Here is a 16,686-nt window from a genome sequence, read left to right as displayed (position 1 = left end):
AATTTTCACTTTACTGTAGTTAACTTAAGAAAAAATTGCATAAATTTAGGAGAAACTATCTTTTAAAAGTTTTAATGGTTCAACATTTTTCTAAAATGGTAATAATAAAATAAGCAAATTAGCATTCTATTGAAAGAAAAAGAAAAAAAAATAAAAAAATAGGAAATAGAAAAAAAAAAAAAGAAAGTGAAACTAGTTAATCTTGTCTTTGTAATAAAAAAAAACGAAATGAGCAAAAAGAATGTAAGAATCTTTTGAAATTAAAAATTTTAATTTGTTAAGTTAAAAGCTGAGATTGTATTGGTTATTAGACTTAAAAATTATTAATCAGTTAACAATGTTTCCCATTATTTAATACTGATTACATAAAATGTCTTTTATATTAAAATTAAAAATTCATGTATTCTTTATACATTGACCAACGCAAGATGCAGCGATTTCTGACGAGAAAAAAGAGTACAGACTTCGCCTTATCGGAAAAATGGCTGAGAAGGATTGACTACTGGTAAAACAAGCTCAGTAGAAAATATAGGCTTGGGAGAGTACTTCAAATTCATGCCTTATACTCAGCGGTACAATCTATAAGAATATCTCAAACGTACCGAATCTGATGAAGAAAGAAAATTTGATTTATTAATTTTTCAAAGATTTTAAACTTTCAGGCATAGTGAAGCTGTTTTTGTTTTGTGTTTTTTTGTTTTTTCTTTTGTTTTTTTTTATGTGTGTTTGTTCCTGTCAAATATATTATTGGCAAAACAAAAAATTTATAAAGAATTTCATATTTTTATCGTATCTTTGTTTCTATCTATATAAGATACAAGAATTTACGATTATTAATTTTTGCCGTTATAACTATTTTTTTTTTCTTATTTTAAGCGTTTATATTTTTAGCTTTCCGCCCTGTTTTTTGTTAAGAGTTTATACTAAACTTATTTGTATACTAATGAATATATATAAGATTAATTTTTTCATTCAAAACGCCGAAACAGAGATCTATCAATGTCATTTTCCAACGCAGAATACCGATTTCGAATATTTTTACGTTCGTTTGTCAAAAAGAAACTTACTCGTATGATTATGAGCAAGTAAAAATAGTTTTACAAAAATCAATATTATTCTATTTAAGTTGCTCGCAATAATATGCTGAAACTATTGCATACTTTTAGGACAAAATATAGAAATTGGAAAGAACTATTGATAAGAAACATGTATGTAGGTATTCGCAGACGTTTTACCGATATCGAATTTTGGGTGGGAACGCACTTTTCCATGGTTAGGGAAGTGTAAATAAACTATTTTGAGCAATCTGTCGGTTTGTCTGTCTGTGTGTGCACGCGTGTATCTCATGTTCGGCTGAACCGATTTTGATGGAATTTTATATGTAAGTTTATTTTGACAGTGGCACAGATTCATCAACTTTTGGGATATATCAGGCCTCGGGAACTGAACTTTTTAGCGAGCCGGTTTTACTTTTTGATCATTATGAAGAAAATATTCAACTGATTTACTTGAAACTTCATATAAAAGCTTTGCTCGATCGTGCGGGCAACTTCTAACTTTTGAAAGAAATCGTGCGTCAGCAATTGGACGTTTATTCATTTAAATTTAATATTTCCATTCGAGATGTTAAAACAATGAAAATTTTTTGAAGAAATCAGATTTTGGAAACTGATCTGAGGGCCGATTTTACATTTTTTACCATATCTACGGAACGGATTGATGGATTTTCTTGAAATTTGATATTTGAGTTCTAGTTGTTCCCAAAACGAACTTTGTTGAACAAACAAGACGAAACGAGAAACATTTCAGAGAATTCGGGTTACACAAAGCGAAACTCTACTAAGAGCCAAATTTACATTTTGTGTAAACTAAAAGCTTACTAACGCCCTAAAAAAAGAAATATTTAACAGGCATTTTTACAATATTCCGTAATATTTTCACTTAACTAGACAATACAAATTGTGGTCGATTATGTGCTGATCACATCAGATTTTTTTATTGGAAACATTGGAGCAATTCTTTCCAAAATGAAATTTTTTAATTATGTTTAATCAAAGTTTTAGAAGAGGATTTGTTTTAATTTGTCAGTATAATGTTTGGCTACGAACTGCTTCGTAGTAAAAGTAGCACATCGTTGTTGTCTGTGTTTAGAAGATTTATTATATTCACACGCAGACACTCAACAGACAAATTAAAACTATAAAAAGCTCTTTTTTTTCTTATATTTTTGAAATGCTCTAAAAACCATTTTAAACATTATTAGAAAGGAACGGTACTGTTAATAATGAAAAAGGGTAACACTGAAACTAAATTTTAGACACTTATTAAGTGTGTGGATAAAAATAAGTCTATAATGATAGATAATTGAGGAGAGGCAAACCTCAAATGATTTAATTAATCTCTCATAATTTTCGAGATAACGAATGTATGGCATCTATTTAAACATCTGTTTGAATTAAATAGAAATTATTTTTGGTTTATGCAAAAATAAGCAATTTGTTAAAAATTGGGCGATATTTTTGATTTGTTACTATGGAGGAGATAAGAAGACGAATAGGAATATTTTGTAAACGATCTTAATATTAAACCGTTACTAAGACAAAACATTTATGTCTGAGAACTCTATTTATTGAAATTAACAACTACCGTTATAATGCTCTTTAAAATTAAAGATTGGAATAAATATTCGCCCTTCTTTACAAACCTAAATTCAAACCATTGCTGAATTTAATTCACCTCAAAGTTAAGCTCAAACATCTGTTGAAATTTTTTTACGTCGTTCAAATTTAACCTCAATTTTTAATTAAATTTTAGCTTAATTAAATCAAAATTGAATTAAATGGCAATTTTTATACCAAGTTTAGAGAAACCCTCATTATCCTTCAAACATTAATAAAAACATAAGTAGAAAAAAAAATCATCAAATTCATTTTTAAATAAATTTTATTATCCTCTAAATTTGCTAAATGCTGTTTGCGGCGCGGGTGCTGGAATAACAATTTGTATAACTCCAGGCGGTGATGGTGGCGATGCTGCAAAACAAAATTATGTAATTACAAATAAAGCTACTATACTTATATGTATTTGAATTTATACTTGTGACTGGTGGTGGTGGCGGGGGTGATGTAGTTCCTGTTGGCGGAGTAGTTCCTGTTGGTGGAGTAGTACCTGTAGGAGGAGTAGTACCTGTAGGTGGCGATACTGGTGGAGGCGGAGGTGGTGGTGGAGGTGGTGGTGGTGGTGGTGGTGGTGGTGGAGGTGGTGGTGGTGGTGGTGGAGGTGGTGGTGGTGGAGGTGGTGGTGGTGGTGGAGGTGGTGGTGGTGGTGGTGGAGGTGGTGGAGGTGGTGGTGGTGGCGGAGGAGGTGGAGGTGGCGGCGGTGGTGTTTGACGTGCTTTACGTTTCAATGTGCCATCATCAACAACTTCATCATCCTTGTTAGCTTCAACTCTTTCAACTGGTGATCTGACTCTCCTTACTGGGTTTATTGTTTCATCTTCAAAATTTTTTACGTCTCTTTTACGTCTCCAACTTAAAGTTTCAGGGCTTATATCAAAACTTTTATGATTATTACTCAAAACAGCTTCTCCATCGGCTAAACTACTTAATTTCAAATCATCAAATTCACTTTCAACTACACATGTAATTTTAATAAAATATTTTTTTAATATTAATATTTATTTTGTTAATTGCTTTTTTTTTGTTTTTTTTTTGTCTTTTATATTAAAATAATCACTTTAGCATTTACCATTATTTCCATATACTATCGCAAAGAATACGAGTAAAAATTTAACGGAAATATTCAACTCCATTTTTAATTATTTATTCATTTTTCGTAAAACCACCCGTGTCAACTGTTAGAATTTTCGCAAGTAACAGATTAAATGAAAGAAGTTCTTCTTTTATTTATATAAAATTAGTCAAAGTTCGGATTATTTGTCAAATGATCAACTAATTAAAATAGTTAAAAAATAGTAAAAAGAAGGAGAAAGAATTGTTAGAGAAAAAATTGTGTAACTGTTTTTTTTTTTTGTAACGCATATTTTAATAATTTTTATTTTGTTTTATTTTTCTGCTTAATCATATGCTGAAAGCAAAAAATGTGTCTGTATTTGACTGAATTTTAATTTCGAGTTGAACGACATCAGATTCTAAACTTACAATTAATAAACTATAAGTATATAAAAGCTTTCATTAATATGATATTGCAAAAAGCTTTCATTTATTTTAGAAACAGTTTTTTAAATTATTAAGAGAAAATAGAACCTATTTCCATCTTGCAATTTATTTTGTAAAAAAATACTGACGCAAATAGTATAAAATCCATTCAAATAATACCGCAACATAAAAAAAATGATGAGTGGCGCAAGTAAATAAACTTTGGTCAAAAGATTTTAAAAGAGCATACTCTTCTGACACAGAGAGAAACTCTTACAAAAGAGGAATATACTAGAACTCCGAGCTATGTATACACTAATAATTTTAATATTTCTATAATGCATTTGCAAAATTGATTTGAAAATATTATGAGCTCTCGTCAAATTTTAAAATAAAATTGAGGACTTAAAAAGATAATTTTTCCATCCCCAAAACCATTTGCCATTTAAGGCCTTTTGGATCAAAAAACGTCAACATTAAGGTTGAACAAAATTGTAAAACACATTCCTTGTTTTGCCACACGATGCGTCCATATTTGCTTATAACACCAACTACCGGTTCACTAACCTAATCAATTTTATTCTGTTTAAAATCTGTAACCTGTTAAGAACGGTTGAAATTAACATAAATCATAAATATTATCTTACGTATACATAAATAAGAAATTATACCCTTAAACTCTGCCAAATTAATAAAAAAGCATATCGTTAAAATCAGAAGCTTTATTAAGACGTTTTCTAATGACATTTATTATCCTTTGTTTTTATTAAAGAAAGATTGTTGCGGCGCGGCTGGAATTTTAATTTGTACAACTCCGGTTGGCGATCCTGTTGTTGCTGAAAATATATGTTATTTTACTTAAAAATGACATTATATGCAAATCTTTTTTATACTTGTAGGGGATGGGGGTGGCGTTGGACTAGTAGTGCCTGTCGGTGTAGGTGTAGTGCCGGTTGGAGTAGGAGCTGTTGGAGAAGTAGTTCCTGTCGGTGGTGTAGTAGTTCCAGTTGGAGGTTGTGTGCCAGTAGGAGGAACGGGTGGAGGTGGGGGTGGAGGCGGTGGTGGTGGTGGAGGAGGTGGTGGTGGTGGAGGTACTGTTGGGGGTGGGGGTGGAGGAGGTGGCGATGGAACCGGTAGAGGTGGAGGTGGGGGTGGTGGTGGAGGTGGTGTTTGACGAGCTATCCGTTTAAAAGGGTCCTCAGTGCTAACGTTATTAGCCTTTTTAACATCAACTTGTGAACTAATAAGCCTTCTCCGTACTGGATTCGATAAATAACTCTCAATTTTGATAAAATCTCTTCTGTGACTAGGAGTTGAATTATCACTACTTTTAAATATTTCTTCAGCATTAAAAGCAAATTTTCCATCCGCCGAACTGTTTGACTTCAATTCATCAAAATCACCTTTATCTGTTTGTACAAATAAAAAAATGTTAAATTTTTTACTATAGGTTTATTATATTTTTTTTTTATTAATTATACCAGTATTTCCATAAACTATCGCTAAGAATACGATAAAAAATTTGAAGGAAATTTTCAATTCCATTCTTTAATTTACTTTGTTAACTTGTTTGAGATACTAAAATATTGTTATGAAAGATTTATTGAAAGAATATTTCCTCTTATTTATACAAAATCAACCTAAATTTAGATTTAAACCGAATAATCAGAAGTAGTCATGAAAAAAATAGCGCTAAACTTTCTTTTAAACACGATACGATAAAATCCAAGTAGAGCAAAGTATTGCGAAAAATCCTATGTTAAAATTAATGAGACTGAATTAAATAAGTTTACGCAAGAATGAATAAAATCCAAGACTGACCCTATAACCCGACCGTTTTTCTTATGTTCATTCACATTCTTTTTTCTCTCTTCTTTTTGTTTTGAAATAGCTCCAATTATGTGTTATACATTTAAAAATATGTGTTTAAAATTAATAGAGAAGCTTTAGGATTTTATGAATAACAACACAAGATTATGTGAAATTTGAAATAAAAAATTTTAACTTTAAACTTAAACTGGAATTAATGAAATTAAACCACAAGTAATGGTTGTACTTGTTAAGCTGATCATATCATCGCTTTCGACCTTTTTGACTTAATTAATTTGAACTTGAGTTGAAATAAAAATCATTGGAAAATGTGTTTTTAAGTTAAATTTATTATCCTTTATTTTTGTTGAATATTGATTGTGGTGCCGGAGCTGGAACAACAATTTGTATAACTCCAGGCGGTGATGGTGGCGGTGGTGGTACTGGCATTGTTCCCGTTGCTGTGAAATAATTAAAGATTTCATTAAAAGCAAAATTACAGATTATAAACAAATCTAATTAATACTTGTTATGGGAGGCTCAGATATCGGACTAACAGTTGGAGTAGTAGTGCCTGTTGGAGTAGTAGTGCCTGTTGGTGAGGTAGTTCCAGTAGGTGGTGATACGGGTGGTGGTGGAGGAGACGGAGTTGGTGGCGGGGGAGGTGGTGGAGGTGGGGGTGGTGGTGGTGGAGGTGGTGGAGGTGGGGGTGGAGGCGGCGGTGGTGGAGGGGGTGGTGGAGGTGGTGGTGGGGGCAGAGTTCGCGGAATTTGCCGTGCTTCACGTTGAGATGCAAAATCATTGGTAACACCATTACGCTCGCCAATTTTAAGTTGTGTTTTTAGTTTTTCTCTGATTAGACTTCGCACATGTTTATCAACATTATCTTTTTTCGTAATATTGGAAATGGTTCTGTTATTTTTTGAAAACAATTCTTTATCCAATGAACCGCTTAATTTCAATTCAGAAAAATCACTGCGAACTGGTTATAATTATTAAAAAATTATTTGAATTCACTGTTTGAAACAGTCATTTTGTTAATTTAGATTTATTTCAATAATTATTTTGTTATTATTGAAGAAAATAATATTATTCTTACCATTGTGTCCATACAATATCGTAAATAATACAATTAAAAATCTAACAGAAATAAAAAATTTCATCTTTATTGTAAACCGCTGCTTTGAGACGAAAAGATCCTGTTATAACAGATTTAACTAATAAAACTCTTCTTCTATTTATATGAAAATATTTGAAATTTTATAACCGAGATATACGAGTAGGACAATTTAATCAAGTAATAAAAAAAAGGTTAAAATTTTGGAAAAAGATAATTTTGTTTTGCTTTCTTTGTTTTTTTGAATTTCTTATTTTTATAAAAATATGTAAATTATTTTTTTGCTATCCTATAGGCCATCTGTTTTAGTTAAAAGAAAAAATAATTGATGCGAGGATTGAATTAAAATTTACACAAATCCAGCTGATGATCCTTAAGATCCTAAAAAGCAATTATTTTGCTTAAAAACGGTATTTAGATTTTGGTTCTAGATTTAGCGTGACCAATCACGAGAGCTTTATAAACTGGTTTTGATCCCGGACATTTACATTAACCAGGTCCGTAACTCGAACCAAAGCACCGCATGAGCACAGAAAATACTATTTACTTTATACAATTACATACATAAACAAATCTTACTTCTATTCGCTGAGTACAGCCAAGGATTATTAGTAGTGCCAATCGGATTAGCTATATCATCTGCTGGAATATCTCTTAAATGTTAGGGGAGCAATTATGACGTCTGCTCGTAGTTACTTAGTCATTTCCGTTTTAATTTCCACTATCTACGATTCAAACAAAAGAAAACCGGATTTCAAGCGAAACAGAAGCTTTTAATATGCATAGCACACAACCGCAAGTTGGAAAAAAACCAAAAAAAAGTTCTGATTTTAGAAGGTTTTAAAATAAGAAATAGGATTTTGTTAAAATGAAGAAAATATCATTGGAAAAAAATTAATTTGCGACGTTTCTTCCTCATTTTTGTGCTTTTTATAGATTGTTACAGATTTTGCAAGAAGGAACATGCAATTAATTATGCATATCGGCATATATAAGGTACTTATGTCCACGTCAACTTTTATTTGGTTATTTTATGCCCAAAATTTAATAGCAGTTTAAAAACTAAGTAAACTTCATGTTGAATACAAAATAACTGCGTACAGTCGTACATAAAAGGAAGATAAGGTAAGTTTTAATAATAATAATAATAGCAATAATAATAATAATAATAATATAATTTCAAATGTAAAATAAAATGTTAATATTAAAAATTGTAATAAAAGTCATTACAAAATACGTTTCTTAATAAAATTTATTATCCTTTGTTTTTGTTAAATATTGATTGAGGCGCTGGAGCTGGAACAACAATTTGTATAACTCCAGGCGGTGATGGCGGTGGTGGTACTGGCATTGTTCCCGTTGCTGTGAAATAATTAAAGATTTCATTAAAAATAAAATTGCAGATAATAAACAAATCTAATTAATACTTGTTATGGGAGGTTCAGATATCGGACTAAAAGTTGGAGTGGTAGTGCCTGTTGGAGTAGTAGTGCCTGTTGGTGGGGTGGTTCCAGTAGGTGGTGATACGGGTGGTGGTGGAGGTGGTGGTACTGGAGCTGGTGATGGTGGTGGCGGCGGTGGTGGTGTTGGTGGTGGTGGCGGTGGCGGTGATGGTTGTGGTGGTGGTGGAGGTAGAGGTGGTGGTGGAGGTAGAGGTGGTGGTGGTGGCGGTGGAGTTCGCAAAATTTGTCGTGCTTCACGTTTAGATGCAGAATTATCGCTAACACCATCACGGTCGCCAATCTTAAATTGTACGCTTCGCACATGTTTATTAACATTATTTTTTTTCGTAATATTGGAAATGGTTCTGTTATTTTTTGAAAACAATTCTTTATCCAATGAACCGCTTAATTTCAAATCAGAAAAATCACTGCCAACTGTTTATAATTATTAAAAAATTATTTGAATTCACTGTTTGAAACAGTCATTTTGTTAATTTAGAATTTTTTCAATAATTATTTTTTTAATTACCATTGCTTTCATACAATATCGTAAATATTACAATTAAAAATCTAACAGAAATAAAAAATTTCATCTTTATTGTAACCGGTGCTTTGAGACGAAAAGATCCTGTTATAACAGATTTAACTAATAAAACTCTTCTTCTATTTATATGAAAATATTTGAAATTTTATAACCGAGATATACGAGTAGGACAATTTAATCAAGTAATAAAAAAAAAAGTTAAAATTTTGGAAAAAGATAATTTTGTTTTGCTTTCTTTGTTTTTTTGAATTTCTTATTTTTATAAAAATATGTAAATCATGTTTTTGCTATCTTATAGGCGGTATCCGTATGTTTTTGTTGAACAAATATATGATGCGGGGACCGAATTAAAATTTGCACATATTCGGTTGGTGATCCATCAGATCCTGAAAAATAATTATTTTATTCAAAAATTATATTTATATTATACAAACATGAACAATTTTATTTGTCGTGACAGAGGATGAAAACAGCCAAGAATTATTAGTAGTACCTGTCGTATTAGATATATATATTATCTGCTGGAATATTCCTTATCTGTTGAGGAGGAATTAGTTTTGTTTTTGCGTAGTAATACTTACTCACTTCCTTTTCGATCTCCACCATAAGCAATTTAAACCAAAAATATAGGATTCCAAACTATACTAAAGTTTTTAACGGGCATAACACACGATTGGAAGCACCCAAAAAAAAAATGCAGATTCCAGAATTTTTTGAAAGGAGAAGTTAATTTCCCTGGGGAATAAAAAGAAATTAATTTCCCTGGAAAATAATGAATTTTGTGATGTTCCTTCCTCGTTTTTAATGTTCAAACAAAATTAATTATAGTGCACAAATTTTAAAATGAATCCACAAAATTTTTGTGTAAAGAAGAAGCACTTTAAATCTTCCAAAAAATAAAAGATTTTCATTAACCGCAAAATATCCTCAAAAATATAAAGACATATTATTATTATATATAATTAGATATAGATGTATATATATGTATATATATATATATACATGAAGGTACTTATGTCGACGTCTACTTTTATTTACTTATTTTTTGCCTACAATCTATTTTTTCTTCATTTTTAGTATATATACATATATATGTATACGGAGTTTAAAAATACTATTGAGGAATTACCATTTTTAATACAAAATTTCTGCACATGGATGTCGTATAAGGAAAGAAGAGGAGGTGAAATTTTTATATTAATATTATTATACTACGCAGTTTCTAAATCATAATAATAATAATGTAATTTCAAATGTAGCATAAAATGTAGCATAAAATGTTAATATTAAAAATTGTAATAAAAGTCATTGCAAAATATGTTTCTTAATAAAATTTATTATCCTTTGTTTTTGTTAAACATTGATTGAGGTGCCGGAGCTGGAATAATAATTTGTATAACTCCAGGTGGTGATGGTGGTGATGCTGCAAGACAAAATTATTTGGTTAGAAATAAAGTTTATATATTTATATATATTTGCATTTATACTTGTGACTGGTGGTGGTGGTGGTGGTGGAAGTGTAGGAGTTCCTGTTGGTGGGGTAGTGCCTGTTGGTGGAGTAGTGCCTGTTGGTGGGGTAGTTCCAGTGGGTGGTGATACGGGTGGTGGTGGCGGCGGTGGTGTTGGCGGAGGTGGTGGTGGCGGAGGTGGTGTTGGCGGCGGTGGAGGTGGCGGTGTAGGTGGCGGAGGTGGTGGCGGTGGCGGCGGTGGTGGAGGTGGTGGTGGAGGAGGTGGTGGAGGAGGTGGTGGTGGTGGTGGTGGTGGAGGTGGTGGCGTTTGACGTGCTTTACGTTTTAACGTCCCATCATCGTTAACATTATCATACTTTTCAACATGAACTTCTGTTTTTAATCCTTCGTTTATTGGATTTTGCACATTTTTGTCATCAGAATTCTGTACAATATCTCTTTTCCGTCTCCAATTTAAATTCCGTGGAATGTGCTGAAAAAGTCCGTTAGATTTTAAAATGGCTTCTCTATTTGGTGATCCGCTCAATTTCAAATCAGCAAAATCGCTTCCAACTGTTAAAATGATAATTATTATTTAATTTAGTTTTGTTTTGCAATAATTATTTTGTAATTTACCATTATTTCCATACACTATCGTAAAAAATACAATCAAAAATTTAATTGAAATAATCAATTTCATTTCTAATAGTTGAAATCGCCAGCTTTTGGCGATAGAATCCTATTACAACAAATTAGAAGAAACGAAGAAATAACGAAGAAATTTCATCTTCTATTTATATGAAAAGATTTGAAATTCTGAAATCAAAAGATAATAAAATTAACGCAAATAATAAAAAAAAATCAAAGTTTTGAAAAAAGAAATTCTTGTTTCTTTTTTTGTTTTTCTTTCGAATTTTACATTTATTTTGAATAATTTATACAAATAAATTATTTTATTTGATGATTTTTTGCTATTCTACACAATACAAAGCCGAAATTTTGTTTCTTTATTATAGTTAGTAAAAATTTCATTTACTAGTTATAATTTTAAAAATTCTAAAAATAAATCCCTATTTATTGCGAAGATATTTGTGACGTATATTTGAGTAGCAGATTTTGCATATTTGAAAAGTCTTTTCAAAAAACCAAAAGTAATGTTATTTATTCTAGTTCTTATTATTTTATTTTATTCACTAAAGTTTTTTTTATAGAGTAAATGTGTATAAATTACTTATCATTCAGTATATAGCTATACAGGTTGAACCAGTAACGTGGTATAATCTCTCGGGGGCAGAAAGCTGGAAATATTTTATAAAAGAAATCATTTCTGGGTGAATTATCTCGGAAACGGAGCGTCACACAAAAAAAACTTATCAAGAGATAATTTAAGGATATACTCATAATCTTACAAATTAAGAAAAAAATATTTAATATCGTAAATTTTTTAGTAAACCTATACTTATAATTATAGTCCAATTTTATAAGTCACATGGAACACACACCATATGTTTTGCTTATTTGTTAAAGAGTTGAGCTCTATAACTTTATTAGTTCTATTACTTAAAATCCTGCATAAGTAAAATTTGCTAAAATTCAAGAATATGGTATCCTGTATGCTATTTTATATAATAGGGCAAAATTCTGAAATTCTTGAAATTATTTTTAATTGGCGAATATATATATTTATACAGAATATTGTTTAATTTTGAAGCATAATTATATATAACATACTGTCTAAACAGCAAAATTAATAATATGCCTAAAGAATTCAATTTTAACAATAATAAATTCCGGTGGTCTGAATCTCTTTCTGTTTTTTCTGCAGGAATTGGTTTCCTAACGCATCTCAATACGAAAGAATCACAAAATAGTCGACCGAAACAAATTTGCCTTTAACGGCCCACAGCGTCACACTCGCACAAAGGATACTTTGCCGTCTCACCCTCTTCCAGTCAAAGACGACACTGTTCACTCTCCACCTTATGAGACAATATTCAGTGAATACTCCAACTCATAAGCCTCAAATCTGGATGAGTCATAGCGATCACCTCCGTCTCTCACTCCTTGGAATGCGCCATTTCTGAACACCTACAACACCAATCACTACTGGCCCCGCTTACCCAGCCATCAAAGAGGTGGAAGACCGTCTTTTTCAACATAACAAAGCAAGGTACAAGTCAAATAAAATATATCGCCGACCTCTATTAGTCAACTCATCAACCCTATGGTTTCCTTTAATTTTTCGATGTTCGAATCAGGCTGAATCTTACAGCGTACAATAAAAAAACCCTTATTAAATGTTATTTTTACTGTACAATAAAAAAAACCCTTTAAATTTATAAATTCCCATCTATCACATGAATACATCGCAATGTATTATACAAAGTAGCTATACTTTGAGTTGAAAAACTTAATGAAAATCAAAAATAAATAAAATTCATATTTATGCTTGTTTTAATTTTTTTTTTTAAATTTTATTGGAAAAAAAAACTAATTTACAAACATGTTTTTGTTTTTTTTTTTGTTCTTTGTATTACCGTTCAACAGCCGATCATTATGATTTGACCGAATTCTATTAAGAAGTTGAATGACACCATTGTAAATATTAAAATTAATTTTTTGTTGTCGGATTCCTAAAAAATATTTTTAGCTAATTTAGCAAAAAAAACAAAAATTGACAATCACTTTGATACTTACACAAAAGCTTATCGTAAATTTTCTATAATACCTCAAAAATATGGGTATAGTTTTGCATATTATCATCCTGTCTATTCAACAACCACTTATCTACAATTTTATTATATTTGAGTTAATTTTTTAATTCAGAATATGTGAAAACTTCAATTTTAATATCTCTTCGCAGTGACTAGTTCTTGCGCTTGTCCCTAGGATTTATGAAACTTATATCGAATATTACAATTCATTTTTTCGAAACGTTCTTTTTTTCACATACATTACTTTGATATAGACCGCGACATGTATAAATGTATAAATAAATTTAATATTAATTGTGTATAAATTAAGAACAATAATTTCGATGCACTATGTGTCTAAAGATTTAAGATGTACCAGCTGGTGGTGGAGGCAATAATTAAAGTCCTTGCTAATTTCAAATCCACTTCAAACTGGGGTTGAGACTAGTGGAGGTTGTGGAGGTAGTGATGGGCAAGGTGGTGGTGGAGGCAATAGTTAAAGTCCTTACTAATTTCAAATCCATTTCAAACTGATGGCGAGACTGGCTGGGATAGTGATTGGCCAGGTAGTGGTAAAATAATTAAAGTCCTTGCTAATTTCAAATTCATTTTATTTTTATTTCATTTAAAAATATTATAAAAAATCAGCATTTGCATTTTTTGGTGTATTTTATTATTTAGTTTTAAAATTTTCTTTCATATTTTACATAATTTTTTCTCAAAAATCTTAAATTTAACTTTAAATTAGATTTTAGTAAAAATTATGCTTTTTATCTCCAAAATATCATACGAAGCTTAAATTTTCAAATAGTTTCTTATATACCATTGTATATATTATGTACACTGTATATATCATTAAAAATTTTTTATTTTGCCAAAATAGAAAACGCAATACCTAGGTCTATAAATTTCGGAAAAGAAACAACCTTCCAACCTCTGATTTAGTTATAATATTATTAAAATATTACTTTCAGTTTCTGTTATGAACAAAAGCTGACTTATACACAAAACATTAAGATTATATTGTGAAGGAATGGGAATTAGAGCTTTTAAACTGCGTGTCGCTACAGAGCAAAGAAAATACCATATTTTTGTATTCATTTTTTGGCTAATGGTTATTAGCCGTCATCACGACAAATTTTTTGCATAAATATCAAAAAAAATCCATACAAAAAATTGCTGAGAAGTAATTAAAGTATAAATAAAACTATTCACACATCTTCAAAATGCATTTATACATATATTTTTTTTTCTTTCGTTTTTATCCCTTATTTTTATTAAATAAACCGGGGGCGGGCGTTGGATATACAATATGAATGACAGGTGTTGTTGCTGGTGAAGCTGGAAAATAATGATGATTTATTCAATTAACTTATACAAGGTTTTAAATTTTTTCTGAATAAAAAATGAATTTACTTGTAACTGGTGGCGGTGGTGGTGCTGGTGGTGTAATTGGTGGTGGTGGTGGAGGAGGTGGAGGTGGTGGTGGTGCTACTGTTGTAGGTGTACCCGTTGGAGTTGCTGTTGGCGGAGTTGTTCCAGTTGGCGGTGTCGTTCCCGTTGGTGGTGAAACTGGTGGTGAAACTGGTGGCGGTGGTGGTGGTGGTGTTGGGCCAGGTGGTGGTGGAGGTGGAGATATTGGTGGTGGTGGTGGTGGAGGTGGTGGTGGTGGCGGCGGTGGTGGCGGTGGTGGCGGGGGTGGTGGTGTAATAGGTGCTAATTTGAAAATAAAAAAGAAAAACAAAAACTAATTATTATAATATTATGATATTTAAATTAAATTAAATAATATAAATAATATTACAATATAAATATAATAAGATGTGTTTAACATTAAAAATTAATATAATATAAATTGAGATAAATATAAATATTTTTATGGAGCAAAAACCAATTCGATCATTCGAAATTTACAAATCAAAGAAATATTTTTTATAATTTGATTTCTAAAATTTGTGGTATGTTTTCCAATTTGGCATTTATGTAATTCCATGAATCTAAAAAACTTCATTCAAAATAATGTTTAAGCTTAATATTTAAGATTTCGGAGATAGAATGCATATTTTCACTAAAATATAATATAAAATTAAATTAAGGATTTTTCCTATGTAAATTCAGATATTCGCTTGAAGCAGATCCTCCAATGAATGAATTGCAGTTACAAATTGTATTCCAAACCAAAATTCTTAATGCAAATTGCTATTAATTGAAGTTTTTTTTATGATCTCTATATTTATCTCAGAAAACCCTAATCATAAATTTTCTTTCTCTAAAATATAAAATATTGATACAAATATTCCCTAATTATTTTTTTTCTTTTAACTTACATTGTTTTCCTTGTACACTATCATCTTCAAATCGTATACGTTTTCCTGTTCGTTTGTTTTCATTTTCAGCTGCGATTACCAAGTTATGAACTATTCTGTCTCCAGTAGATCTTTTTCTTTTTGATCTGTATCTTCTCCATCTAATATTGTGTTGAAACTGATTTGTAATTAAATTATTTTCAATATTTGATAATTTTATTGGAAGTTCATCAGCATGGTTATTATCAATTTTTAGCTGTTTATTAGCAAAAACTGAAGTTTTATTATTTTCTAATAATAAACCATTATCTAAAATATAATATACGAATTAATTCAAAATAATTCTAATTTAATTAATTAAGTTAATTACCATTATTTGCACTCACAATTGAATAAAGTAATAGCAAAATATTAAAAATTATTGTATTTGAATTCATCTTATATAAAATAACGCAACTCCTATATTTTTTATGTTTTTTTTTGCTGTAGATGATAGTAGAATGTCAGAATTTTTACAGAAAAAATTATAGTAGAGTTCTTACTATTTATATGAAATTCAGGTGATTATTAAAGATCATTTATTTATTCATTTTAAAAGAAGCAATTAGAATACTAGCCTGTGATCTCTTATAAAATTTATAATATGTAAATGAATTAGATCACTATAATCATCTGTAAAGAATTAATTCTATATATATATATATATAATAATATATACATTATACATATAACAAAAAGAAACTGTGATTCAACCTATATTTTATTTTTTCGCAAAATAAATTACTATTTTAGTAATATTATAAATGTATCTTAATTAGCATTGCCATATGTAGAAAAAAATTCTTTTTCAAAATTTCTATATGAAAAAAACCTAATAATGAAAAATCAATAAAGTTATTTGAGTTTTCAAAAAAATAAAAATACGCAAACAATCTACTATAAAGGTCTGAAGAAATTATCAGAAATCGTTTTCCACATTTCTTTTTACAGCACTTCTCAGATGGTTAAGCGTCCCCTTGAAAGTGGTAAATTAATAATCCAACACACTGCCTTGACTCGTTCTCCATATGTTCTGAGGTTGGATTTCTCTTCCATATAGAAGAGGTTGTTTAATTAAATTTTCCTTAAGAAACATATTTTTTAGCCTTTTAAAAAAGAAAGCTGAAATTT

Source organism: Condylostylus longicornis, unplaced genomic scaffold (genome assembly GCF_029603195.1).
Source record: "Condylostylus longicornis isolate FDR11 unplaced genomic scaffold, ASM2960319v2 ptg000013l, whole genome shotgun sequence".
Classification (NCBI taxonomy): domain Eukaryota; kingdom Metazoa; phylum Arthropoda; class Insecta; order Diptera; family Dolichopodidae; genus Condylostylus; species Condylostylus longicornis.
This window is presented reverse-complemented; position numbering follows the sequence as displayed.